At 39.2% G+C, this 27,755-nt stretch overlaps 1 pseudogene; it reads left to right on the top strand.

Moving 5' to 3' along the window:
* Positions 1-7,988: 7,988 nt before the first annotated feature.
* The window catches only part of LOC130038112 (heat shock protein HSP 90-beta-like), a 41,145-nt pseudogene continuing 21,378 nt past the window's right edge, over positions 7,989-27,755 (top strand).

Raw genomic sequence — 27,755 nt, 5'->3', positions numbered from 1 at the left:
TTGTCATTTGGTCATCATGGTTTGCAGTACAGGTACTGTAAGATTATCATGTATATCCATTTACCTACTTTTAGCACTCAGTTCTTGTCCAGAGTCATCATTTCAAACTATCAATGTCATAGTGGTCCCTTATCTAACCTAACTGTTCTCTCCCTGCTCCATTTGTGACACGTTTCCAACCGGGACCAGTCTTCTTGGCCCTCATTTCTATTGTCCCTGGGTAAAAGTCTCATACAGTGTTTTTATATCCAATAAATGAGTGCAATCATTCTATATCTATGCCTCTACTTCTGACTCATTTCATTCAGCATGATACTCTCCATGTCTATCCATCTGCACAATATTCCATTATGTAGATGTACCATTGTTTCTTTATCCTGTTGTCTATTCTTTGGCACTCAGTTTGCTTCCAGACTCTGGCTATTGTTAATATTGCTGCAATGAACATATAAATGCAGATTGGAATGGGATTTGGCCTCCTTTTCCCAGCTTCCCAGCTTTCTAGTAGCTTGGCAGTCACACCCACAGACTGCCTTAAACACCATATAATCTCATCAATGGCCAAGATCCAGAGACTATGAAATAAAGCTCCCAGAAGAGAACAACACAGAATGTCCTCCAGCGCGGGACCTCTTATACTCTATACAGGTGTATCAAAAGTAGCACACATTTGTTTGGTTTTAACATACATGTTTGTAATCTCTTATTCTCTTATATAAAGTAAAGTAAAGGCCCTCCCGTTGATCGTCGATTTGCTCGAGCGGGCCCAGTAACGTCTCCATTGGAGACTTTGTTGTTACTGTGTCTGGCATATCGAATACTCTCGGTAGCTTGCCGGGCTCTCCGAGAGGGGCGGAGGATATAAGGGCTTAAATGTCTCCATGATAGAATACTTCAATCTTCACACAATTTCCTCTTATGGTGGTGGGAAGGTGCATGATGGTGGGAATGGTGTTTGAATATTATCTGTAATGAACAATTGTGAACAACTTTATAAAAATAAAATATTATTTAAAAGAAGGAAATTCAGGTGGTATTTCTGCTGTGTGATTTTGGGCCCCCGGGGACTCCATATAAATTTTAACAGCATTTGATCTATGTCTCTAAAAGCATCATAGGTATTGTTATATAGACTGAATGCATTAAATTTGTAAAGTGCTTTTGGGAAGGATGGTAATTTTGAAAATATTAACCCATCTGATCCATAAATAGGGGAATATATTTGCATTTCTTTTATCATCTTCAATTCCTCATTTAGTTTTGCATACTACTTTTATCATGTTTATTAAGCTAATTCCCAGGAATGTGTTTTTTAGGCACCGTGTGAATATTATTTTAAATGTTTCCATATTCTACTCTATTGTTAGCGTATAGAAATGCCTTGGAGTTCTGTGCATGAATTTTGTAGCCTGACACTTCAGTGTGAAAGTTTAATCTTTCTAGGAGTTTTTATTGCAGTTTTTGCTGTTTTCTATGTGTAGCATTATGTCATCTCTAAATTGTGGTAGTTTGACTTCTGAATCCACTTAATATCTGTTTCTTGCCTAATTTTTATGGCAAGGACTTCTGCACATATTGGATAATACTTGGAAGCAGACAGCGTTTTTTCTTTTTTTTTTTTAATGAAAGAACCAGAGAAGGATGGGAAGTAGGTCTTCTTTGAAGATTCGGAAGAACTCGCTAGTACACCCAAGAAGATTTGAACTTTTGTTTATGGCGAGATATTTTATTATCTTTTTTTTAAATGTAGGAGTATTGCTATTTATTCAGCTACTGATTAGGCTGATTGAATTGGGCATGAACCTCACCTTACTTTTTTTCCCTTTTATAGCACAGCGGGTAGGGCGTTCGCCTTACACGTGGCCAACATGGCCGACCCGAGTTCGATTCCTCCGCCCCTCTCGGAGAGCCCGGCAAGCTACCGAGAGTATTCGATATGCCAGACACAGTAACAACAAAGTCTCCAATGGAGACGTTACTGGGCCCGCTCGAGCAAATCGACGATCAACGGGAGGGCCTTTACCTTTACCTTATTTAATCACCGTGATAGCAGTTACAAATTTTTTGGGTTTAAGTCCTGGACATACAATGAAACACCCATCCCTTCACCAGTGCCCATTTTCCACAACCAAAATCCCCAGTATACTCCCCACCCCACACCCTCCCCTTCCCTGTGGGGCAAATGATTTTCACATTACTCTCTCTCTATTTTGATTACATTAAATATTTTGATACCAGACCCACCATTATTATTTGGCATTTTACCCCAACACTCAGAACTGCCGAAAAGGCAACAGTAGACAATTTGTTTTCTATTGCTGGTTATGAATAACATGATGTCTCGCGACCACAGTAGTGGCCTCGCCATTTTGGGATTCCGAAATTTTAACAATTAAATCTGGAGGGTTTTCTGCCAAAACCTGCTGGGTTCCGAGATTTGTTCCTGAGTCTCTTGGATCATGACCGTTCAGCAGCTTGATCAGAAGCCAGAGAGGCCATTTGTGTGTGGTGACTCATGGTCTCATTGGAATGGGGAGAAAAGGACCAGCTCCACCCCCATCCCATGAGGCCCTGCGTATCTCGTCACTGTCCACTGTCACCACATCTGACTGTCCAATGTCCTCTGGAAGATGGCGGCCACTGAGCCACCAGAGGGAAAAAGCCAAGTCATGAAACCTATTCCCACCTGGGGTGGCCTGGCACCGGTAACTTACTGCAGGGACCAGACACATCTCTGCCAAAAGCTGCTGTGTTCCGAGATTTGTCTCTGAGTTTCTGGGATCAAAGCTGTTAAGCAGTTTGATCAGGAACCAGAGAGGCCTTGCCTCCAATTATATAGCTGAGTCAGAGGTGGTTTGTGAGTGCATCTCCACATAACTAATGTTTGGCCGTTTACTTTCTTGGTAAACTTTGCCCCAAGTTTTTGGAGTCTGGCCAAAGGCACAGCAGCAATTTTGAGGTATCTGGAAGTCTGAAGGCGCCATCAGACTGCTGATGCACTCACCTGACAGGTACAGATTGACCCGCTGACAGCACCATACCCCCTTATTATAATTTCTATTTCCTTCATAGTAGTTGGTCATTCGTGTGCTGTTTTGTACTTCTTCAGTCTTGCAAAGTTATGAATCTAAGAATTTATTAGTTTCTTCTAGGTTCTGAAATTTTGTGGCTTAAGTTTTTCCACAATCTCAGATGATTATTTGAATTTCTGACATATCTGTTGTAACATTTCCCCTTTCACTTCTGATTCAGTTTACTAGAGTTTAATCTCATTCTTTCTTTATACAGTCCTCCCGTTGTTCATCGATTTGCTCGAGCAGACCCAGTAACGTCTTCATCATGAGACTTGTTGTTACTGTGTTTGGCATATTGAATACGTCACGGGGAGCTTGCCAGGCTCTGCCGTGGGGGCAAGATACTCTCGGTAGCTTGCCGGGCTCTCCGAGAGGGGCAGAGGAATTGAACTCGGGTCGGTCATGTTGGCTGCATGCAAGGCAAACGCCCTACCGCTGTGCTATCGCTCCAGCCCAGTTTATTAATATTTATTTAAAAATACAGATTTTTACTTGCTTGATCTTTTGAAATACTTTGTTCTCATTTCACTGATTTTCACTCTTTTATTTTCCTTTTTCTGCTTACTTTGGGTTCCCTTTATTTATCTTTTCCTAGTAGCTTAAACTGTTATGTAAGATTATTTATTTTATCCCTTTCTTGTTTCTTTATGTATGCTTGCATTGCTATGAACTTACTCCTTAATACAGCTTTTGCTGTGTTTGTCCATGTGTTAACAGAACATGTCTTCTTTTTATTTATTTCCAGGAATTTTTGTTTGTTTTTCAGTCCCCCCAGGCTACTCTCAGTGCTTAATTCCTTGTTCTGTGCTCAGGGATTACTCCTGGTGGTTCAGGGACTATATGTGATGCTAGAAATTGAACTCAGATAGCCACATGTAAGACTAACTCTTTTGCTACCTCTCTCTCACCTCTAGGAGTTTTTTTCTTCTTTGATTTCCTTTTTATTCACTGTTGTTCAGTACAAATTTGTTTACTTTCCAAGTGTTAAAGCAGAGAATTCTTTATCATTAAGTAATTGCCACTCCTGTCTCTTATAACCTTTTAAAATTTGAAGTCTATATCTTCTATTTCAATCATGGCCATTTCCAGCCATTTTTGTGCAACCCTTTCTCTGTAAGATCTCTTTCTAGCCTTTGATTTTGAACCTGTGCTTGCCAACAAACTCTGGCACTATGATTAGTCAACTATGTGTAAGCAGCAGAAAGTTTTGTTCATTTAATCAGCCATTCTGTGCTTTTTCATTGGTGAGTTCAGTCATTGACAATCAGTGTGACAATTGTGATGAAGGAATTTATTACCATCATTTTGTAGAAATTATGAGTGTGAAGTGTCTTTTATTTTTTAAAGAAACTTCTTTAATGCTACTTACAAAACTGGTCTCAAGGCTAAGAACTGCTTATATTGTTGCTTGTTGTTCTTACAAATCTGAATGAAACCATAGCTGGATCAAGTTTTCTTGGTGAGGTGTTCATTACATTTAATTCTTTACCATATCCTACCATTCTATTCTGGCCTGAAGAGTCTTACTCGAATGGTCTACTTTTAATCTTATGGGGCATCCTTTATATGTAAAGTCCTTCGTTGATATTGCTGTTAACAGTATCCAGTCTCTATACTTAATTTTTGTCATTTTAATCACAGCATGCCTTGAACTTTTCCTGTTTGGGTCTATTTTGGCTGGAACTCTGAGCTTTTGAATATGGGTACATGAGCATCTCAATTCTTGGATATTCTTAGTTTTGGCTTTTTTACTACTAGTTCTTCTTTAACCTTGCTTTCCTATTCTCTCACACTTCCTAACCATTATATATGAGTTATCTTGAACTCATTCCGTAATTGTCCAGTATGTTATTTCTTTTTCCTCTACATTTTCCCATTTTCTGCTCTATTTTGACATTTTCTATACTGTATTATTAAGGTCACTAATTTGTTTTTCAGCTGCTGTCACTTTGTTCCTAAGGAGTTCCACTGAGTTTTTTAACTTTTTCCAAGCATGTTCTTCAATTACTTAATTTTTGTTTGCAGTTTTCTTATTTCACTTCAGTTACATTCTGTGCTTTATTGATTAACTGTGCTATAGTTTCTTCAAACTAATTAAACATACCCATGAAGGACTATCTAAAGTTCTTGTCTGAGAGATTATAGAGCTAGTTGGTGCTTATAAAGGCTTCCAGACTATTTTCTGGCATCACTGAGTTTGGTGGACTTCTGTGCTTCATCCGGATGATTGCTGTTCCATGAGGGATATCGATTGGATTTTGGTTTTGTAGTTCCCAGTGTTTTACCCTGGCCCTTTTGCTTCCATCTTAGGGCTCAGAATTTTGAATTTCCAAAGTCCAGAAAACTTTGGCTCCTCTTCTTTTCTGAGAGTTTATGTCTTGTCAGGGAAATGTGGTGAAAGTTGAGTTGGTGGGGTGGAGTGGAAACACTGCCTTGTATAATTATCTGGTGCCACCTATTGTCTTAAGCTTTGGCTTCAGGTGCTTCCCAGAATGTCTCAATAGTTATATCACAATTGCTATATTACATGTTACTGAACCTCTTTTTTTTCTTTTCTTTCTTTGTGATAGACAGTTTGCCAGCTTCCTAACTGGGTTTGGTGCTGCTGGGTAGATGAAAGCCTGTGAGATACAATTTCACTGTTCTTTTGTAGTCCATATTATGTACTTCTCCCCCTAGCCCCTGTTTAAAGATTTGTTTCCTCTTTTAGGCTTCTTTATCCTTACCTGGCAATCAGCTAGTGTAATCAGTAAGTCATTTAATTGTTATTGTTTCTGTGCAGAAGTTCTCTGAGAACCACTCCTTTCCCTGATGGTTCTCTTATAAAACTATCACTGTTTCTTTACTGATCATTTTGTCTCCTGGTGCAGTTTTCTAGGCTACATTCACCACCATCCTGTAATTATTGATTATTAAGGGTTTAGTTAGTCTTTAGACTCATCCTTTGATTGATAAAATCTTGTCCATTTTATCAGTGAGGCTGAGATAGGAATTGTCCATTTATTGTTCTTTTTCCTTTCCCTAAATTAAACTATGAATTTTGTGATTTGTTTCCACATGTCTAACTACTATTTTTATATATTTTGTTTTTTCTTTTTTTCTCACCCAGAGTGCTCTCTCTATATAATTTTTCCTGTTTTTGGAAACAGTTTTAAGGTACACGTTTTCCTATTTGTTAATGGAAACAGTGGTGATATTCAAGCACTGCATGGAGCTCCTGACTGAAACAAACCAAGCCCCACCCCATAAGGTTGTTTTACCACACTTCCACACAGATTGAGGAAACTAAGTGACATGTTCATAAACATCCTTGGCACCTCTAACCTCTGTTGGTTCTCCCTCACTTTCCTCAAATGGAAGTTAATCTTGATGATTTCACCCCAACAATAATAACTGTATAATTCCTATTTTTCTTTCTAAAAATTTATTGAAACACAATGATTTTACAAAATATTCATATTTGAGTATTAGACATCCTAAATTCTAGCACCAATCCCACTACCAGAGTCATCTTCCCTTGGCTAGTGTTCATCAGGTTCATTTCCATTGCACCTCCTACAGCCTGCCTCCTTGACAGGCACATTTTAAAATTTGGTTGTTAAAGGTTTGGATCTCTTGTTTTCAGCCTTATTGACTCTATTGTTTGGATATTTAGCTATACCACCCCTTTCAGAGTATAGAAAGGAGAAATAACTCATACTTTTTTAAAAAGGAAATTAAAACTATTGCTACAATGGTGGGAACACCAACTGATCCAACCTCTTTGGAAAACAATATGGGAATTCCTCAAAAAGACAGAAATTGAGCTCCCATTTGACCCAGTAATGCCACTTCTGGTAATATACCCTGGGGGGTTCCAAAAACACACAGCAGAAATATCATCTACACTTCTATGTTCATTGCAGAACTATTCACAATGGCCAGAATCTGGAAACAACCTGCGTGCTCAACAACAGATGACTGGATAAAAAACAATGATACATCTATACAATGGAATACTACACAGTTGTTAAGAAAAATTAGATCATGAAATTTTCCTATAAATGGATGGATTTAAAGGGTATCATGCTGAGTGAAATAAGTCAGAAAGAGGACAGATATAGAATGATTTCATTCATTTATGGGATTTTTAATAAAAAACAATATGAAACTAATATTCATGCCAGGGAAATGGATCAGGAGAATTGGTAAATGGTTGGAAATTACTACAAAGGTGTGTGTGGGTGGAGGGTAATTAAGGTAGACTAGGGATAATTATGACAACGTTAGTTAGAAATGATCACTCTGGATCAGAACTGGAGTGTTGAAAGTATGTAAATGGATATACATGATAACCTTTCAGTCATCATGTGTATTGCAAACCATAATGCCTAAAATGAGAAGAGAAAGATAAAGAAACAGAGAAAAGAGTCGTGTCTGCCGTAGAGGCAGGTGGGCATGAGGGGGTGGTTTGGGAGGGTGGGAGGGAAACTGGGTACATTAGTGTTGGGAAATTACACCGGTGGAAGGATGGGTGTCAGAATATTGTATGACTGAAACACAATCACGAACAACTTTGTAATGCTCAATCTCATGGTGATTCAATCAAATAAAAAAATAACATTAAAAACTACTGATACCAGTCCTGTACAAAACTTATATCTACCATGTGCCAATTATATGTTTATTCAATATATCTTTCTCTTCAACTATATAATATTTTCAAATTCAAATGATAATAAAGTGGTTTGTATCAAGCAATTTAAGCAATAAATAATGTTTTAAAAGTGGTGTATTGCCAGTTCAAAAAAGCTTCTCAACATAAATAACCAGTAATCTCTTGTGTCACCCCCGTGCAGCATTGTTGTGGTGTGTGAACTGGACTTTGTCTGAGCCTGCCCTGCTCCTTACTATTTACAACTGTTCTCCTTCAAGATGCCTGAGGAAGTGCACTATGGAGAGAGAGAGGTGGAGGCTTTTGTCTTTCTGGCAGAAATTGCCCAAGTTACGTCTCTCGTCATCGATACCTTTTATTCCAACAGGAAATATTTATTAGGGAATTGATCATTAATGCTTCTGATGCCTTGAATAAGATTCACTACGAGACTCTGACAGACCCTTCCAAACTGGACAGTGGTAAAGAGTTGAAAATTGACATAATCCCAAACCACCAGGAACACACCTTGACTCTGGTGAACACAGGAATTGGCATGACAAAAGCCAATCTTATAAACAATTTGGGAACCATTGGCAAGTCTGGCACTAAAGCATTTATAGAAGCTCTTCAGATTCATGCACACATCTCCATAATTAGGGAGTTTGATGTTGGCTTTTATTCTGCTTACCTGGTAGCAGAGAAAGTGGTTGGAAATACAAAGCACAATAATGATGAGTTGTATACCTGGGAGTCTTCTGTTGGGGGCAACTTCACCATACATGCTGAACACAGTGAGAATATTGGCTGGAGTACTAAAGTGATCTTCCATCTTAAAGAAGATCAGACACGGTACTTAGAGAATAGGAGAGTGAAAGAAGTAGTGAAGAAGCACTCAAAGTTTATGGTTATCCCATTACCATCTATTTGGAGAAAGATAGAGAGAAGGAAATCAGTGATTCTGAGGCAGAAGAGGAGAAAGAAAAGCAAGAAGATTAAATAGAAATACATTGATCAGGAGGAATTAAATAAGACTAAGCCCATTTGGACCATAAATCATGATGATATCACTGAGGAGCAATATGGAGAGTTTTATAAGAGTCTGATCAATGACTGGGAAGACCACTTGGAAGTCAAATTGTGAAGGTCAGCTGGAATTCCCAGCATTGCTCCTCATTCCCCACCAGGCTCCATTTCACCGCTTTGAGAATAAGAAGAATAAGAACAACATCAAACTCTACAATCACTGTGTATTCATCATGGACATCTGTGATGAGCTGATACCAGAATCACTATATCGCTGTATCACTGTTATCCCATGTTTCATCGATTTGCTTGAGCGGGCACCAGTAACATCTCCATTCATCCCAGTCCTGAGATTTTAGCAGCCTCTCCTTATTTATCTTTCCCAATGCTGCCATATTAGAGGCTCTTTCAGGGTCAGGTTAATGAAGCCTGTTATACTTAGTATTTTTTTTTTAATTTTATTAGTGAGACATCATGAGGTACAGTTGTAGACTTACAAATTTTTGTGCTTGGGTTTCAATTATGCAATGATCTACTACTTACTGTTTTTGGCATATTGAATACATCACAGGTAGTTTGCCAGGCTCTGCTGTGTGGGCGGGATATTCTCAGTAGCTTGCCGGGATCTCTGAGAGGGAGACACCAGAATATCTCAACTTTATCCTTGTTGTGATTTACTCTGAGAATATGCCCCTGAATATTTCTCGATAAATGCTCCAGCAGAGCAAAATCTTGAATGTCACTGACAGAAAATTTTTAAGAAATGTCTTGATCTGTTCTCTGAGTGAGCAGAAGACAAGGAGAGCAACAAGAAATTTTAGGAAGCATTTTATAAAAACGTAAAGCCTAAAATCCTTTTTCAGAGAATATTTCTTGCATAAAGGAGACTTGGAAATCCATTTATTGCATTACTTTTGAGAGCAGAAATCAGGGTGCCAAATCAGCTTTTGTGGAATGAGTGTGAAAGTGCGGCTTTAAGGTAGTTTATATGACTGAGCCCATTGATGAATACTGCAGCAGCTTAAGGAGTTCAATGGAAGACACTGGTCTCAGTTACAAAGGAAGGTCTGGAGATGCCTGAGGATGAAGAGAAGAAAAAGAAAAATGGAGGAGAGCAAGACCAAGTTTGAGAACTTGGCAAATTTATGAAGGAAATCTTGGATGAGAAGGTTGAGAAAGTAACAATATCCAATTGGCTTTTGTCTTTACCTGCTGCATTATGACTAGAACCTATGGCAGGACAGCGAACATGGAACGGATTATGAAAGCTCAGGCCCTTTGCGACAACTCTACAATGGGCTACAGGATGGCCAAACAGCACCCGGAGATCAACCCTGACCACTCCATTGTGGAGACAATGTGACAGAAGGTGGAGGCAGACAAGAATGACAAGCTGTCAAGAACCTCATGATCCTGTTATTCAAAATTGCCAGGCTATCCTCTGGCTTCTCACTTGAGGACCCCCAGACCCATTCCTATGGTATCTACTGCATGATCAAGCTGGAACTGGACATCGATGAAGATGAAGTGACAGCTGAGAAAGCCAATGCTGCTGTTTCTGATGAGATACCCCCTCATGGAAGAAGTAAACTGGAAGTTTCTACTTGCAGATTTGCCATCTTTACAATGTCCCAATCCTTTCCCCCAGTAGTCCTGAGTGGTCTTACCCACCTCGCTCTAGTGGTCTTTTTTCCCACTCCTATCTCTTCTATCTTAAGGTAGGATAGGGGTAGGATCTCATGCCACTGCCCTTCAAATTTGACTACAGGTTTGGATGTTGTGGATTGTGTTTGCTTATTTTGTTCTGAAATTAAGTATGCAAAAATACTAGTAACTATAGGTGATACTAACTTAATTTGCTACAGTAATAATTTAAAATACATATACTATCAAATCATTATGATGTATACCTATAGCTAATATATGTTATAAATCAATTATATATAAGTTTTTAAAAATGTATATGAATATTAATTTTGAATGTTCCTAACAGTGAAAAACTGGAAAGAACTCAGATATCCATCAAAACTTCAACTAACTTTACTAATCCGTACTACAGAATACTACTCAGGATAAAAAGAAATGGACTATTGACACACAACTATTGTGTTTTTAATTAATTTTGTTTGGGGGTCACACCCAACAGTTATCAGGGCTTACCTCTGGCTCTGTGTTCAGGGAACACTTCTGACAGGTTCATGGGACAAAATGTGGGTTGGCTGCATGCAAGGTAAATGCCCTATCTGTTGTACTATCACTCTAGCCTCACACACAACTATTGTTAACTTGCATAAACTTAAGATAATTAACTTGAGTGAATGCCTAATTGCAGAAGGTCATATGCTGTCTTATTCTTTTTATATAATATTCTTGATATTGCTAAGCTATTGACCTGAAGAACACATTGTGTTTGTCAGAGATTTAGGATAGGATGCGGAAAGGGTGCATGTAGGAAATGGTGTGTGTGTTTTTTGGTTTTGGGACCACACACAAATAAGCTCAGGGCTTACTGCTGGCTCTGTGTTCAGGGGTCACTTCTGATGGTGCTCGGTGACCATATGTAGTGCCAAGGATTAAACCAGAACATCCATGTGCAAGGCAAAAGCCCTAATCCGCCGACTCTCTTTCCAACCCCAGGAGTGATGGTTTTAAGGAAGAACATGAAAATCCTTGTACTGATGGAACATTGTGTATCTTAACTTTGATAGTATATACAATAAACAAAACAAGTTATAATAATTACATAGAAGTAAATGCATATCCACACCCATAACTGAGTCCAAGCAAAACTAGGATATCTGAACAAATCGTGTCAATGTCAATACCAATATTGTGATAACGTAGTAGAGTTTTTCAAGGTATTGCCACCAGGAAAACTGGGGGAGAGTAAATGTTATCCATTGTTTTATTACAACTGCGTGTGAATTTATAGTTGTGAAAAATTAGAAATTTAATCTAAAAATCTGCTTAAAATACAAGAGAATGAAATGTCAATTAATGTGAAATTATATGACATAAACTCTACTACAAAGAAGTAATAATTTAAACAGCATGGTACTGGAACAAAGGCAGAGCTGCAGACCAATGGAACAGGGTTGAATATACTGAAATCTCCCACCAAACATATTATCATCTAATCTTTGACAAGGGAGCAAGAAATGTGAAGTGGAGCAAGGAAAGCCTCTTTGACAAATTGTGCTGGCAAAACTGGACGGCTACATGCAAAAAAAATTAACTCAGATCTCTTCCTAAAACTATGTACAAAAGTCAGATAAAAATGGAGTAAAGATCTCAACATTAGACCGGAATCCATAAGGCACATTGAAGACAAAGTTGGCAAAATCCTCCATGACATTGAAGCTAATGATATCTTCAAAGATGTCACGCCACTGGCCAAGCAAGTGAAAACAGAGATAGACAAATGGGACTATCTTAAACTAAGAAGCTTCTGCACCTCAAAAGAAGCAGTGAATAAAATACAAAGACAGTCTATAGAATGGGAAAGGATATTTGCCGAATAAACATCTGACAAGGGGTTGATATCAAGGATATACAAAGTACTGGTTGAACTCCACAAGAAGAAAACATCCAACCCCAACAAAAAATGGGGCGATGAAATGAACAGAAACTTTCTCAAAGGAGAAATATGAATGGCTAAAAGGCACATGAGAAAATGCTCTACATCATTAATCATCAGGGAGATCCAGATCAAAACAACAATGAGATATCATGTCACACCACAGAGTCTGCACCACATCCAAAAGAACAAAAGCAACCGGTGTTGGCATGGATGTGGTGGGAAAGGGACCCTCCTCCACTGCTGGTGGGAATGCCGACTGGCTCAGCCCTTTAGGAAAACAGTATGGACAATTCTCCAAAAATTAGAAATTGAGCTCCCATTTGACCAAGAAATACCACTCCTGGGAATATATCCCAGAGAGGCAAAAATGTATAGTCGAAGGTCACTTCTGCACTTGTTTTTTCATTGCAGAACTGTTTACAACACCCAGAATCTGGAAAAAAACCTGAGTGCCCGAGAACAGATGACTGGTTAAAGAAACTTTGGTACATGTACACAATGGAGTACTATGTAGCTGTTAGAAAAGATGAAGTCATGAAATTTACATACAAGTGGTACTACATGGAAAGTATCATGCTAAGCGAAATGAGTCAGAAAGAGAGGGACAGACATAGAAAGATTGCATTCATCTGGGGAACATAAAGAAACAAAATAGGAGACTAACACCCAAGAATAGCCGAGATAAGCACCAGAAGTTTTACTCCATGGCTTTGAAGCCAGCCGTACACGCTAGGGGGAAAGGCAGCTCAGATAGAGAAGGGAGCACTAAATAAATGTTGTTAGGAGGATACTTCCAGGATGGGAGTTGCATGCTGCAAGTAGACTATAGACCGAACATGATTGCCTCTCAATGCCCCTTTTGCAAACCACAGCACCCAAAAGGAGAGATAGAACAAAAGGAAATGCCCTGCCACAGAGGCGGGTGGGATGGGGGCTTGGGGGGTGGGAGGGATACTGGTATTAGTGGTTATGGAGAATGGGCACTGGTGGAGGGATGGGTACTTGATCATTGTATAACTGAAACCAAAGCACAAAAATTTGTAAGTCTACAACTGTACCTCATGGTGTTTCACTAATAATAATTTTAAAAAAAGAAATCAATCAGGAATTTTTATAGCTATAGCAAGCTATAAATGTAATTATTTGATATATATAGCATATTAAGTTCTTCTATATTAAGTTCTGTCTAGATTCTGGTTTATATACAGTCATGGATAAGGTTTAAAAGTGTCTCTCTCCACCTTCATGGAATTTATAATCCGTAGGAGATTGCAATAACACAGAAAGTAAAGAAATGACTTAAATAATAAATTTTGAGATGTGCCCTGAAAGTAATTATCATGAATAGACCCCCCTTTTGGTATAATGATCTGATCTCGGGAGGCCTCTATAAAAAGGAGGTAATATTGAACAGAGTGCTAAAGAATTAGAAGGAAGAAGCTACACTCATATGTAGAAAGACTGGAATCAAAGGTGAAACCAAAGGGTATTCTATCCAAATTAGGAACAGCACATGCAACAGTCCTGAAGCAAAACAGAAGTTTTAGGGAACTTGAAGATGAAGTACAGAAAGAAAAGATTTGCAGCTGAGGATATCACGAGGTGAGAAGTTGATTTCAGAAGTGTGGATAAGGTCAAATTTGTTTATTTCCCTATAGACAGTGGTAAACATTTTGGAATTTGTTCTGCTTGAGATGGCAATCAAAGAGTTTAAGGAGGGTTGATTTCCTTTATACTTAAAGAAGATCATCAACACTGATGTTATGAATAGAATAAGAAAGAATGTTGAGGCCCAGAGCAATAGTACAGCGAGTAAGACATTTGCCTTGCATACTGCCGACCTGAGTTCCATACCCAGCATCCTATATGGTTCTCCCAATACTGCTAGGAGTAATTCCTAATTGCAGAGCCAGGAGTAATCCCTGAGCATTGCTGAGTGTGACACAAAAAGCCAAAAAAGGAAATAAAGTAGAAAGGTCAGTTAGAGGGGTGTTATGGTATTGTGTTAGAGCTTGGAGAGGGAAAATATGATCAGTATTATGGCTATGTTAATTTCTTGCTAATATCTCATACAGTAGAGCTGACATTGAACATCATGTAGTAGTGAATAAATTTAGATGGTACTTTTAACCGGTGGCTAGAAATTCAGGAGATCATCAGGGACTACAGATTTCTAAATTATTGTCATTCGTGGCATGATTGAATGCATGGTAATAGATGAGGTCACTAAGGGAGAGAGGCAAGAGAGAACAGAAAATCAACCATAGAACTGGGGATAGTACTACTATCCGTTGCAGTTTGTTCAGTTAAAAACTACTTTTAATTTCAAAAGTAATATGACTATATCAAAGAAAACTTGGAAAGTAGAAAAAACTGCAAGTCACTCAAAACAGGTTCTCAAATTGATTTAGTCTACTTCCCACTTTTCAGGGAAGAATATCGCTCAGTAGCACCCTGGTAGTATATCTTCTTTAAGCAATTAAACATAAACCACTCCCAATTGCATTGGAGGTTTCTACCACCTACTTGGATGGTTCAAACACCCTGCAGGTGGAGAGTATTGTCCACTTTGTGAAACACTAACCTAAGCCGAACATTTTAATAGACCTCATTTAACTGGCATACTTGTAATCTTACATCCAACCACATCACTTCTAACAGCGGTCATGGTCACGGTCCTCCCATTGTTCATCGATTTTCTCAAGCGGGCCCAGTAACGTCTCCATAGTGAGACTTGTTACTGTGTTTGGCATATCGAATACATCATGGATAGCTTGCCAGGCTTTGCCGTGCGGGCGAGATACTCTCAGTAGCTTGCCGGGCTCTCTGAGAGGGGTGGAGGAATCGAACTCGGGTCGGCCATGTTGGCTGCATGCAAGGTAAACGCCCTGCCCGCTGTGCTATCGCTCCAGCCCACTTCTAACAGCATGTTTCATAATAACTTCCTGTTATTATGAAGTGGGAGAAGAGTCCAAAGCAAAGTTCCCAGAAGTAGTTAAGAGAAAGCAAGTTTAGGAGAAAATTTTGAATTAGTCTTTTATTGGTTGCCTTATGGAGAAAATATAGACAAGTGTACAGATGACCAGTTTTTAATTTGGTAACATAAGGGAAGAGAAGAACAAAAATCTTGAAGATATAATTCGGTCCTGAGAATATTTTCAGAATGAGGAATATCTGTGTATGGTTATAGACAGAGGAAGAAAGCATAAAAGGGTAAATTAAAAATATTGCTAGCATTTAATTAATGAAATATAGAAGTAGAAGTATAAAAGTTTAGGATTAACATGGGGAGTGACACAAACTTCTTTCTCGCATTGGTGAGAAGATAGTGAGTAAGGGAGGGAGTTAACGTTGCTCATATTTAAAGATCATTAGAGAACCTTGGTCAGAAGGCAAACTCAGGTCCATTTCTTGAGAGTGAGCAAAACGAAAGTGAATCAGAGCTTTTTGAAGCAAATAATGTTTTTGTTGGTTAAAATTGTAAATTTGGGAGCCAGAGAGATAGTACAAAGAGTAAGGTAAGCTACCTTGCATGTGGCTGACCCAGATTCGATCCACAGCACCCCATATTTCCCCCTGAGCACTGCCAGGAATAATTTTTGGTTCAAACCTAGGAGTAAGCCCTGAAAATCACTAGTTGTGGCTCCAAAACAAAACAAAACGAATATTAAAAATTAGAGGCCTGAAAGCTTGTATCAGAATTAACACACTTGCCTTGCATGAGAAAGGCCCCAATTTGATCCCTGTTACCACTTTTGGTTCCCCGAGTGATCTCTTCTCAACACAGAGCCAAGAGTAAGCCCTGAGCACAACCAGTGTGTGCCCCCCAAAACCTGGAGAAATCAACAATACTGTAAAGCAGAATAATGAACAATGAGTTATATTATGTCAAAATTAAATATTCATCTTATTTTAGTCCTGTTCTGCATTTACAGATGAAGAATTGAGGTCCAGTTTATGAGAAGGAAGGAATTTACACAGTTAGTAAAAGCTGAGATAAACCTATATATTCCTAAACTCTGTCCATCACAGGAAACAGTTTCAATGCTTCTTTTTATCTACCCACATCAGACGTACTGATGTGCAATTTTCTTTTTTTAGTGATGTCTCTGAACTTGGTATAAGAGTAATATTGGTCTCACTGACACTGAGAAAATTCCTATTTCTTCCATTTTTTGGAAAAGTCTGAGAACAAAAGGAAATAGGTATTCTTTGAAGGTTTGAAAAACTCATCAGTAAACCTACATGTGCCTATATTTTTGCTTGTTGGGAGATATATTTTATCACAATTTCTATTTCCTTGCTAGTAATTGGTATACTCAGCTCTTGGTTTCATTGGATTTTTGTTTCTTATGCTTGTTTCTATTTCACTGATTCTTGCTATAAAATTTATTTGCCCCTATCTAATTTTGTGTTCCTTTTGTTAGTATTTTTCTAGTAGGATAACACGTAGTTAGATTATTTATTTAATTTCTTTCTTATTTCCTGATGAACATTTTATTGCTGTAAACTTTCCTCTTGGAACAGCATTTACTATGTCCCATGAGTTCTGATAATGCTTGTCTCCTCATTTGTTTCCAGGTTTCTTTTGATTTCATATTCTATTCCATCTTTGGCAGACTGATTAAGTTGTTTATGAATATTTGAGTTTCCCACTTTCTAAAATTTTGTCTTTAAAAACACTGTAATCTGATAAAATAGTTATATTTTTTCTACATTCTTAATTTTATGGAAACACAGTTCATGGCAAGTCCTGGATAATGTCGCATGTCTGTTGGAGAAAAACATGGACTCAAATTTTGGGAATTGAGCAGTCCTGTGAAAGTTTATTAGGTCTATGTTTTCTATTTTTTCCTTTTAACACCTATGTTTCTATTTATTTTTTGCTTAACACATATATGGAGTGTGGGAGTGGGGTATTAAAATCTCCTATTTAGGGCCAGAGAGACAGTACAGTGGGTAAGACGGTTTGCCTTGCATACATCTGAGTTCCACCCCTGCTAGCCCATGTGGTCCTCCAATCACACCACAAGTGATTTCTGGTACAGAACCAGGAGTAACTCCTCAGAAGCACCAGGTGTGGACCAAAACAAAATAACATCTAAAAACAGCATAGAGAGTTCTCAGTAAACTTAGCATTGAACTGTCATATAAGCCAGGAATTCCACTTTTGAGCATCTATACATAGGACATAAAAACCCTCTCTCAAAATGACATATGCACTCTATTATATTCATTGCTACACTCAGTACAATAGCTAAGATATGAAATCAATATAAGTGTACAGCGACAGAAAAATGGATTATGAGGATGTGGTATATATACACAGTTGAACACTATGCAGCTGCAAGGAATGGTGAAAACATGTAATTTGCTGCAGCCTGGTTAGAACTGGAAGATACAATGTTGGATGAAGTAAGCCAAAGAAAGACGGCAAAGACAAGATCCAGCACCCCTTTATGATGAAAACCCTAGACAAAATGGGTATAGAGGGGACTTTCCTCAACATAGTGAAAGCCATCTACCACAAGCCTACAGCAAGAATCATCCTCAATGGGGAAAAACTGAGAGCCTTCCCTCTAAGATCAGGGACGAGACAAGGATGCCCACTCTTTCCACTGCTGTTCAATATAGTACTGGAAGTACTTGCAATAGCGATTAGGCAAGAAAAAGATATTAAGGGCATTCAGGTAAGAAAGGAAGAAATAAAGCTCTCACTATTCGCAGATGATATGATACTATACTTAGAGAACCCAATAACATCACCAAAAAACTCCTAGAAACAATAGACTTGTATAGTAAAGTTGCAGGCTATAAAATCAATACCCAAAAGTCCATGGCTTTCCTATACGCAAACAGTGAGAGAGAAGAAAGCTACATGAAAAATAATCCCGTTCACAATTGTGCCCCAGAAAATCAAGTACCTAAGAATCAGCTTAACTAAGGAAGTAAAGGACCTGTACAAAGAAAACTACAAAACGCTACTTCAGGAAATAAAAGAGGACATGAGGAAATGGAAAGATATCCCCTGCTCATGGGTCGGGAGACTTAACATTGTCAAAATGGCAATACTACCGAAAGCATTGTATAAATTCAATGCAATCCCTATAAGGATACCCATGACATTCTTCAAAGAAATGGAGCAAACACTCCTGAAATTTATATGGAACAATAAGCCCCCACGAATAGCTAAAGCAATTCTTGGAAAAAAGAAAATGGGAGGAATCAACCTCCCTAACTTCAAACTCTACTACAAAGCAGTAATAATTAAAACAGCGTGGTACTGGAACAACGGCAGAACTGCAGACCAATGGAACAGGGTTGAATACACTGACATCTCCCCTCAATCATATGCTCATCTAATCTTTGATAAAGGTGCAAGTAATGTGAAGTGGAGTAAGGAAAGCCTCTTTAATAAATTGTGTTGGCATCACTGGACGACTACATGCAAAAAAATATGCTCAGAACTCTGCCTAACACCATGTACAAAAGTAAGATCAAAATAGATTAAAGACCTCAACATCAGACCAGAAACCATAAGGTACATTGAAGATAAAGTTGGCAAAACCCTCCATGACATTGAAGCTAATGGTATCTTCAAAGATGCCACGCCACTGGCCAAGCAAGTGAAAACAGAGATAGATAAATGGGACTATCTTAAACTAAGAAGCTTCTGCACCTCCAAAGAAACAGTGACCAAAATACAAAGACAGTCTCCAGAATGGGAAAGGATATTCACCAAATACACATCTGACAAGGGGTTGATATCCAGGATATACAAAATACTGGTTAAACTCCACAAGAAGAAAACATCCAACCCCATCCAAAAATGGGGCAATGAAATGAACAGAAACTTTCTCAAAGAAGAAATCCGAATGGCAAAAAAGCACATGAGAAAATGCTCTACATCATTAATCATCAGGGAGATGCAGATCAAAACCACAATGAGATACCATCTCACACCTCAGAGACTGGCCCACATCCAAAAGAACAAAAGCAACCGATGCTGGCGCGGGTGTGGCGAGAAAGGGACACTCCTTCACTGTTGGTGGGAATGTCGACTGGTTCAGCCCTTCTGGAATACAGTATGCACGATTCTCAAAAAATTAGAAATTGAGCTCCCATTTGACCCAGCAATACCACTCCTGGGAATATATCCCAGAGAGGCAAAAATGTATAGTCGAAGTGACATCTGCACTTGTTTGTTCATTGCAGCACTCTTTACAATAGCCAGAAACTGGAAGAAACCTGAATGCCCAAGAACAGATGACTGGTTAAAGAAACTCTGGTACATCTACACAATGGAGTACTACGTAGCTCTTAGAAAAGATGAAGTCATGAAATTTACATACAAGTGGTACAACATGGAAAGTGTCATGCTAAGCGAAATGAGTCAGAAAGAGAGGGATAGACATAGAAAGATTGCATTCATCTGGGGAATATAAAGTAACAAAATATGAGATTAATACCCAAGAATAGCTGAGATCAGCACCAGGAGGATTACTCCATAGCTTAGAGGCCAGCCGGGCATTCTAGGGGAAAGGGCAGCTCAGATAGAGAAGGGAGCACCAAATAAAGGGTGTTTGGAGGATCCTCCCAGGAGGGGAGATGCATGTTGAATGTAGACTATGGACTGAACATGTTTGCCACTCAAAGCCTCTTTTGCAGACCACAACACCCAAAAGGAGAGAGAGAACACAAGGGATTTCCCTGCCACAGAGGCAGGGTGGGATGGGAGGGATGGGGGTGGGAGGGATATTATCCATGGTGGTGGAAAATGGGCAGTGGTGGAGGGATGGGTATTTGATCATTGTATAATAGAAACCCAAGCACAAAAAATTGTAAATCTACAACTGTACCTCACGGTGTTTCACTAATAATAAAAAAAATAACTTAATAAATTTAAAAAATTAAAAAAAGAAAAAAAAAGAAAGACATCAAAGAAAGACGAACACATGATGATCTCACTTGTTTGTGGTATATTGAATACTGGTGGGACAAATGTATTGTAGCTACCTATCCAAAACACAGATTTAACACTGAAAACATAAGATCTAGCTGAAACCACTGGAACTTTGTAATGTTCCTGTCAAACTGACATGCAGACAATGGTATAGAGTTTGGGAGTGGGATGGAATGTGGGAACACTGGTGGAAAGAAGCTGACACTGATTGTGGGATTGGTGATGAAATGTTATTTGACTAAAACTCAAATATCAATAACTTTGTAAATCACTGTTCTTTAATTAAATAAAAAATTAAATTAAATTAAGAAAATAAATTTAATTTCCTACTAATATTGAGTTGCTGTTATTATTTTTCCTTGGGTCTATTGGAAGTTGCTTTAGAAATTTTGGTGATCTTACATGTATGTTTTTGAGTGTAAATTTTTTAATCTACCTTTATATATAACCTTTATAACAATCTAATTAAAATATTTGATGTCTATATTGTCTGATATAAGTATGACAATACTTGTTTTGTTTTGTTTTGTTTTGTTTTGGGGGCACACCCGGCAATGTTCAGTGGTTACTTTCGTCTCTGCACTCAATGAATTACTCCTGGCGGGGCTCAGAGACTAACTATATGGGATGTTGGCGATCGAAACCGGGTCAGCTGCATGTCAGGCAAACTCTCTACCTCCTTAATTATCACTCAAGCCCTCCAGCCTTTCATTTTAAACCTGTGTTAATCAAGACTATTCATAATATGTCTTATGAGTGTTTGCGATTTTTCTTGCCTTTTAAAGACCGTCTAATTCCCATTGCAACGTTCGTTTTATGGCTATGAGCTTCTTAAGCTGTTGATTGTCCATGAACTTTGTGTTGCTTTTTCAAATTCGAATGACAATTTGGGCCAAAGAGATATTACAGAATGTAAAGCAACTTCCTTGCATACAGCCTCGGTTCTATCTCCAGCACTGCATGTGGTCCCTGAAGCTTACCAGGAGTGATCTCTTAGCACAGAGTCAGAAGAAAGGCAAAAAAAACTCTAGCTGTGGCCTCTCTCTCTCTCTATCAATCTATATTCAGATATATATTCATATATATGAACGACGACCTGGATAGACAGTTATTTTTGAAATTTTTTTCATTCAGCTTCTTTGTATATCCTACCATTATCTTCTGGTTTGTGGACTTTTATTTGATAGTGCCGCTATAAATTTTATGTGTGATCCTTTGTACGATGTAATTGCTTTCTTGGGTATTACTGCTCTCAGGTTTCTATCTCTGTCTTTGACTTTCATTGCTTTATTTATAAAGTGTCTTGGCGTTTTTCTATTTGACTTTATTTTAACAGGAACTCTGAATTTCTTGAATCTTCAACTCCAGGAAATTCTCAGTGATAATTTTTTGATCAATAGTTCTCCTTAGATCTCATGTTTGATTTCCTCATGGATTTCTGTAATTTTTATACTGTTCTTTTTGAACTAATCCTATAATTCTCTCACACATTCTTTATTTCTTTCCATTTCTTCTTACATCAGTTATTTATTGATGGTTCCTTGTGTTTAACTCCTGTAACTCTGCTGCTAAAGCCTTTCAGTGAGATTTTTCTTTCACCTACCATGCTCCTCAGTTCTGCCACTTCTTATTGCAGTTTTCTCATATTCTCTCACATACATACTTTTTCTTACTCTATTTTCTCTATTTTCTTTATCCATACTATTTTTTCTTTCATCTCTTATTAAATATCCCAAACAAGGTTGTTCTAAAGTCATAATTTGATAACTTATATAACTGATGGATGATAAGAAACCCTTTCAAACTATTATATTCTCTTTTTAATTTTGATAATCTCCTACACATCTTTATTATATCTGTTGCACTGTGAGGGATATGGTTGATAATATAATTTTGTTCAGGTCTGTGTAGCAGTATAAACTTATATTTCCCAGTTCCACTCGAAGCTTAGGCTGTTGTGTTTATGGTGAATTCAGCTGCTGCTGAGCCCTTGCAGCATGTTTCCCTGCCTGTTCTTTTGTATAAATTTTCCAGTGACTTATTATGGCCCTTTTGCTTCCTTGGGTTTGGGCTGCCATGTGTTCTGTATCTATAGATCTCTCCCATCCCCCAATCAACTCCTTCTGTAACTAGATAGATGTCTGCCTTGAAATGGGGTTTTGGGGGTGGCTGCATCTAGGACCAGAAACCTCTAAATAAAGTGCTGGCAAGAATCGTTTCCTGTTCCTGTGGCTACAGAAGAGTGCCCACTCTTCTTGTCTGGGAGGCAGTAGACCAGATTCTGACTTACGCTTTGTGCAGGTGGAGAAAAAGTTCAAGGACACATTTGAAACTCAGTTTTCACAGTTCTCACAATGACACTTGCAGTCAGCCCTATAGCCAGTTGCACTGCAGTAACAATGTATAACTTCTCTGCCACATCCTTAGTTTTATAGCCATATATTCTGGTAATTTACTCTAAAAGTACTATTTGTGCAGTAGAATCAACGGTCTAATTATTATATTACTGCCACACTCATTTTCTGCAGGACTACTCTTTTGGCGATGTCTGTTTTGGTTCAGTTTTGACCTGGTGCAATTTACAGGGAACCCTTCTCTGCTATCTTGTTCCTACCCCCATTGAGTCTAACAGAGCAGCTGAGATTCTCCTTCCAGGGCATACCTAGAATTTCTGTCTTCTCCCTTTGAACCAATGTCTATCCCTTCCCTTTGAGCAAATCAATATTGCGTTTAACTATATTTGCTACTTAAAAATCATAAATGGTTATTGTTCTTTAGTACCATGGTGGTTGGAGTGATAGCACAGCAGTAGGGCGTTTGCCTTGCGCGCAGCCATCCCGGCTGAGCTGTGTTCAATTTCTATGCCCCTCTGAGAGAGGGAGAGTCCGGCAAGCTACCGAGAGTATCTCTTCCACACGGCAAAGCCTGGCAAGCTGCCCGTGACATATGCCAAACACAGTAACAACAAATGGAGATGTTACTGGGCCCGCTGGAGCAATTCAATATGCCAAACATAGTAACAAGTCTCAAAATGGAGACGTTACTGGGCCTGCTAGAGCAAATTGATGAACAACGGGAGGACAGTGACAGTGACCATGGTAGTTGAATTATAAATTATATATTATTTGATATTAAATATGGGTAGTTCTGAATCCTAGTACAGTTTTTTTCTTCCCAATTTTTATGTGTGTAAAAATGCCTTTTCCAGTTCCTAATAGTGTGGGCTTCTGCTGGAGAGCAGGACAGAGAGGGAAAGAAATCTACAGAAATATACAGATTACTCCCCATTCCAGAAGTTTCTCTTCTGAGCTACATACAAGATGACAGGATGTCAAGTATCTTCAAACTAATCAATGAAGGGTTTAGAGAAGAAAATATTAGCTGATAAATACTGTGGAAGAATGGAGAAAACAGTCGATTTCAGCTTATATTTTTTTATTTCTGGGCCTTTATTGATTTTTAAGCAAATGTGTAACCCAAAGGTGTACAGACACTTAATAGAAAATCTGTTTCACAATATGTGGAGTGCTAGAAGAATTGGTACTCATAACAACCCTCCCTAATGTGTTCCTGAAGTTTCCCAGTGGGTCTGCTCTTGGGAATTGTATTTACTTATACTTTACCGCCAGGCAAGAATCAAGGTGTTGTATTTCAACCAGATGTTCTGAGCTGGGATCTGCAAGATAAAGCAGCAAAGGGAGACATGTGTTTTCCTTTACACAAACCTTCTCAGGCCATCACCAGCTGCTTTTGGTTTCATGGGTGGATCTCTACTTGTCAGATTTTCTAGCTCCTGAGGCTTTGGAAAAACCACAGTAGGTTTCTTTAGTTCATCTTGGGCATTACTAATTCTTTTAAGTGTCAGATTACACTTCCAGCAATTTTCTTAGGCTATCATTCCTTAAGATGCTTCCTGACATGGGCCCCCAGTGTTATAGGGACTGCTCAGCTTAAAACAGTTTGCAGAATTTCTTTCTAGTGTCAAGGACACTTGAGAAGAATATTGAGTGGGCGAAAAGATGACTGCATATCCTGACTTTTGCACCCTTTCTGGGTTATCAGTGACTCTCAATGACTTTGAACTATTTAATAACTCTGCGAGCTATAGAAAACCTAGAATAATGTAAAATATATTTATCCATATAAATGCAAATAAATTTTGCCTGGAGTGATGCATTAGGTTATTGCCCCATGGATATTGACCAATTTTGCATTTATTTCAAAATATATTCCAGCATTCTCAGTCACCTATGGGAATCTCTGACCTTTGAAATCTCCTTTGAACTTGCTTCACCTCTTACTGTTTCCTTCTTTCAGTAATGTGTTAAAATGTTGACAGGATTCTTAAAATTTGCATAAGAGTCCCTTTTTTTTACATTTAAAACATTATTCTTTAATACTAATTTCCCTTTCTACGGAGGCTTTCAGGTTCACATGGGCCTCTATTTTTGCCTTTTTGTCTGAACTGGAAATATTCAGTCCGTTCACCATGACATGCTCAACTTGACTTTTTAAAAGTAGGATTTAAAACAACTGTATTAGCCATAACTTAAATAATACTTCCTCTATTCAGCACTTCTCAGAATTTTGTTCTCTAGCATCCCCAAAAGACATTTTTGGAAGAAGCAATTTACATTGACAGCAAGTTTTTAACCTCACCAGAATATGCAGAAAAGTCTCCCTGACTTGTCCAGAACAACACCCCCTCAAAGATTGAGGCTTCTTAGAATTCAAGTGGTATTTTCCAGTGGATTTCGATCTTACCAAAAGGGTGATTTTATGTAGAAACTATTCACACTTGAAAATTTTCTTTTCTTTCTCTAGCTTCAAATTTTAAGAGCACATTTAAGGGACAGCATGACAATGGCTTTTTCAAGTAAATGTTATTAATTAAAGAATCAAGATCAGCTGTACAGATACTCTTGGTAGCAAATTCTGAAACAGTCAAGGTAAAAGTAAGAATTTCACTCAGCTGGTTGAACCCAGGAATAAGAACGGAGAAATACCTCAATACTAAGGACAAACCAAGAAAATTACTGAAGGTGGAAGAGAATGGGGCTAGCAATTAGAAACAAGGCCAGTTATTTCTAATGAATATTCTGTTTCATATTTATGTCTTAGAAGAAGCAAAAAGAAAGTATTTCATTTCCTTTAAGAGTTATATGTCAGCGGGGTATGGTGCCGCCAGCAGGTCAATCTGTACCTGTGAGGCGAGTGCATCAGCAGCCTGATGGCGCCTTCAGACTTCCAGATACCCCAAAATTGCTGCTGTGCCTTCAGCCAGACCCCAATAACTTGGGGCAAAGTTTACCAAGAAAATTAGGTATGTGGGAAACACACCCACAAACCGCCTCCGGCTCAGCTATATAATAGGAGGCATGGCCTCTCTGGTTCCTGATTGAACTGCTTAATGGCCATGATCCCAGAGACTCAGAAACAAATCTCAAAACCCAGCGGCTTTTGGTAGAAATGTGTCCGGACCCCGCAGTAGGTTACTGTCACCAGGCCACCCCAGGGGGAGAAGGGTGTTGTCCCTCCGCCTGGTCCCCCTTGGCGGCTCAGTGTCCCTCATCCTCCAGAGGCCATTGGACAGTCAGGTCTGGGCCCGCAGTGACGAGACATTTTGGGCCTCACAGGATGGGGGTGGAGCTGGGCTTGTCCCCCACCCCAACAAGACCCCAAGTCATCGCCCATGAACGGCCTCTCTGGCTCCTGATCAAGCTGCTTAATGGCCGTGATCCCAGAGACTCAGAAAAAAATCTCGAAACCCAGCGGCTTTTGCATAAATGCATCCGGACCAGGTAACTGTCACCAGGCCACCCCAGGGGGGAAAGGGTGTTGTCCCTCCGCCTGCTCCCCCCTGGCGGCTCAGTGGCCATGATCCCCCAGAGGCCATTGGACAGTCAGGCTTGGGCCTGCAGTGACGAAACTTGTTGGGCCTCACGGGATGGGGGTGGAGCCGGGCTTGTCCTCCCCACCCCAACGAGACCCCAAGTCACTGCCCAAGAACGGCCTCTCTGGCTCCTGATCAAGCTGCTTAACGGTCATGATCCCAAAGACTCAGAAATAAATCTTGAAACCCAGCGGCTTTTGGAAGAAATGCGTCCGGACCCCACAGTAGGTACTGTTGTCGGGCCACCCCAGGGGGAAAGGGTGTTGTCCCTCCACCTGCTCCCCCTTGGCGGCTCGTTGGCTGTCATCCTCCAGAGGCCATTGGACAGTCAAGTCTGGGCCCACAGTGACAAATCTTATTGGGCCTCACAGGATGGGGGTGGAGCCGGTTCTGGTCTCCCCGTCCTAATGAGACCCCAAGTCATCGCCCACGAACAGCCTCTCTGGATTCTGATCAAACTCCTCAATGGCCATGATCCCAGAGACTCAGGAGCAAATCTCAAAACCCAGTGGCTTTTGGCAGAAATCCCTCCAGATTTAAGTGTTAAAATTGCAGATTTTCAAAATCACATGGCTCTGCTGCAGCCATGTGACATCATATGTTATTCATAACCAGCAATAGAACACAAATTGTCTACTGTTGCCTTTTCAGCAGATCTGAGTGTTGGGGTAAATCTCAAATAATAATGGTGATTCTGGTGTTGAAATATTAAATGTGATCAAAGTAGAGAGAGAGTAATGTGGAAATCATCTGCCCCACAGAAAGGGGGAGGGTGTGGGGTATACTGGGGTTTTTGGTGGTGGAGAATGGGCACTGGTGAAGGTACGGGTGTTTCATTGTATGACCGAGACTTAGACCCGAAAGCTTTGTAACTGCTCTCATGGTGATTCAATAAATAAAATTATAAAAAAAATGGGGGGAAAAGTAAGGTGGAGTTCATGCACAATTCAATCAGCTAATCAGTGGCTGAATAAATAGCAGTACTCATACATAAAACAAAGAGTTATAGGTCAGTTTGAAAAGAGGAAAAATCATTTGTTTCTAGTCTAATTCAATAACTCACTTAAAAGTCATGATAGACTTGATTCTTGGACTTTTTGGCTTGTTTTGTCTTCTGAAAGAAATGGGATTTGGGGCCAGAGTGATAGTACAGCTTGTAGGGTGTTTACTTTGTGTGTAGCTAATGCAGCTTCAATCCTAGCACCACATATAGTCAGTCAAGTGCCACCAATAGTGATCCCTGAGGGCAGAGCCAGGAGTAAGCCTTGAGTACTACTGAGTGTGGCTCCCCAAACAAACAAACAACAAAAAATAATAATATAAGAATGGGTATTGGAGGAGCAAGGAAGATTCTTGACATGTGTGAGACCCTTACTCAATGCCTTGCATCACATGACACTTCCCCAGCACTGCCATTCCACCCACATGTGGCCCTAAGAAGTCCCCAAGAGCTGTAGGTTTGGTCCTTACAATATAATATTAATAAATTAATTAAATAAACGTTGGGCTGTAGCTCAGTAATAGTGTATGTCTCTTATAGTATCAGGCCCTGCATTTGATAACCAGAACAACAAAATATAGAGGGC

This window comes from Sorex fumeus, unplaced genomic scaffold (assembly GCF_029834395.1).
Source record: "Sorex fumeus unplaced genomic scaffold, SorFum_2.1 ptg000073l, whole genome shotgun sequence".
NCBI lineage: Eukaryota > Metazoa > Chordata > Mammalia > Eulipotyphla > Soricidae > Sorex > Sorex fumeus.
Note: the sequence above shows the minus strand (reverse complement) of the source record. Positions and strands in the feature narration are given on the sequence as shown.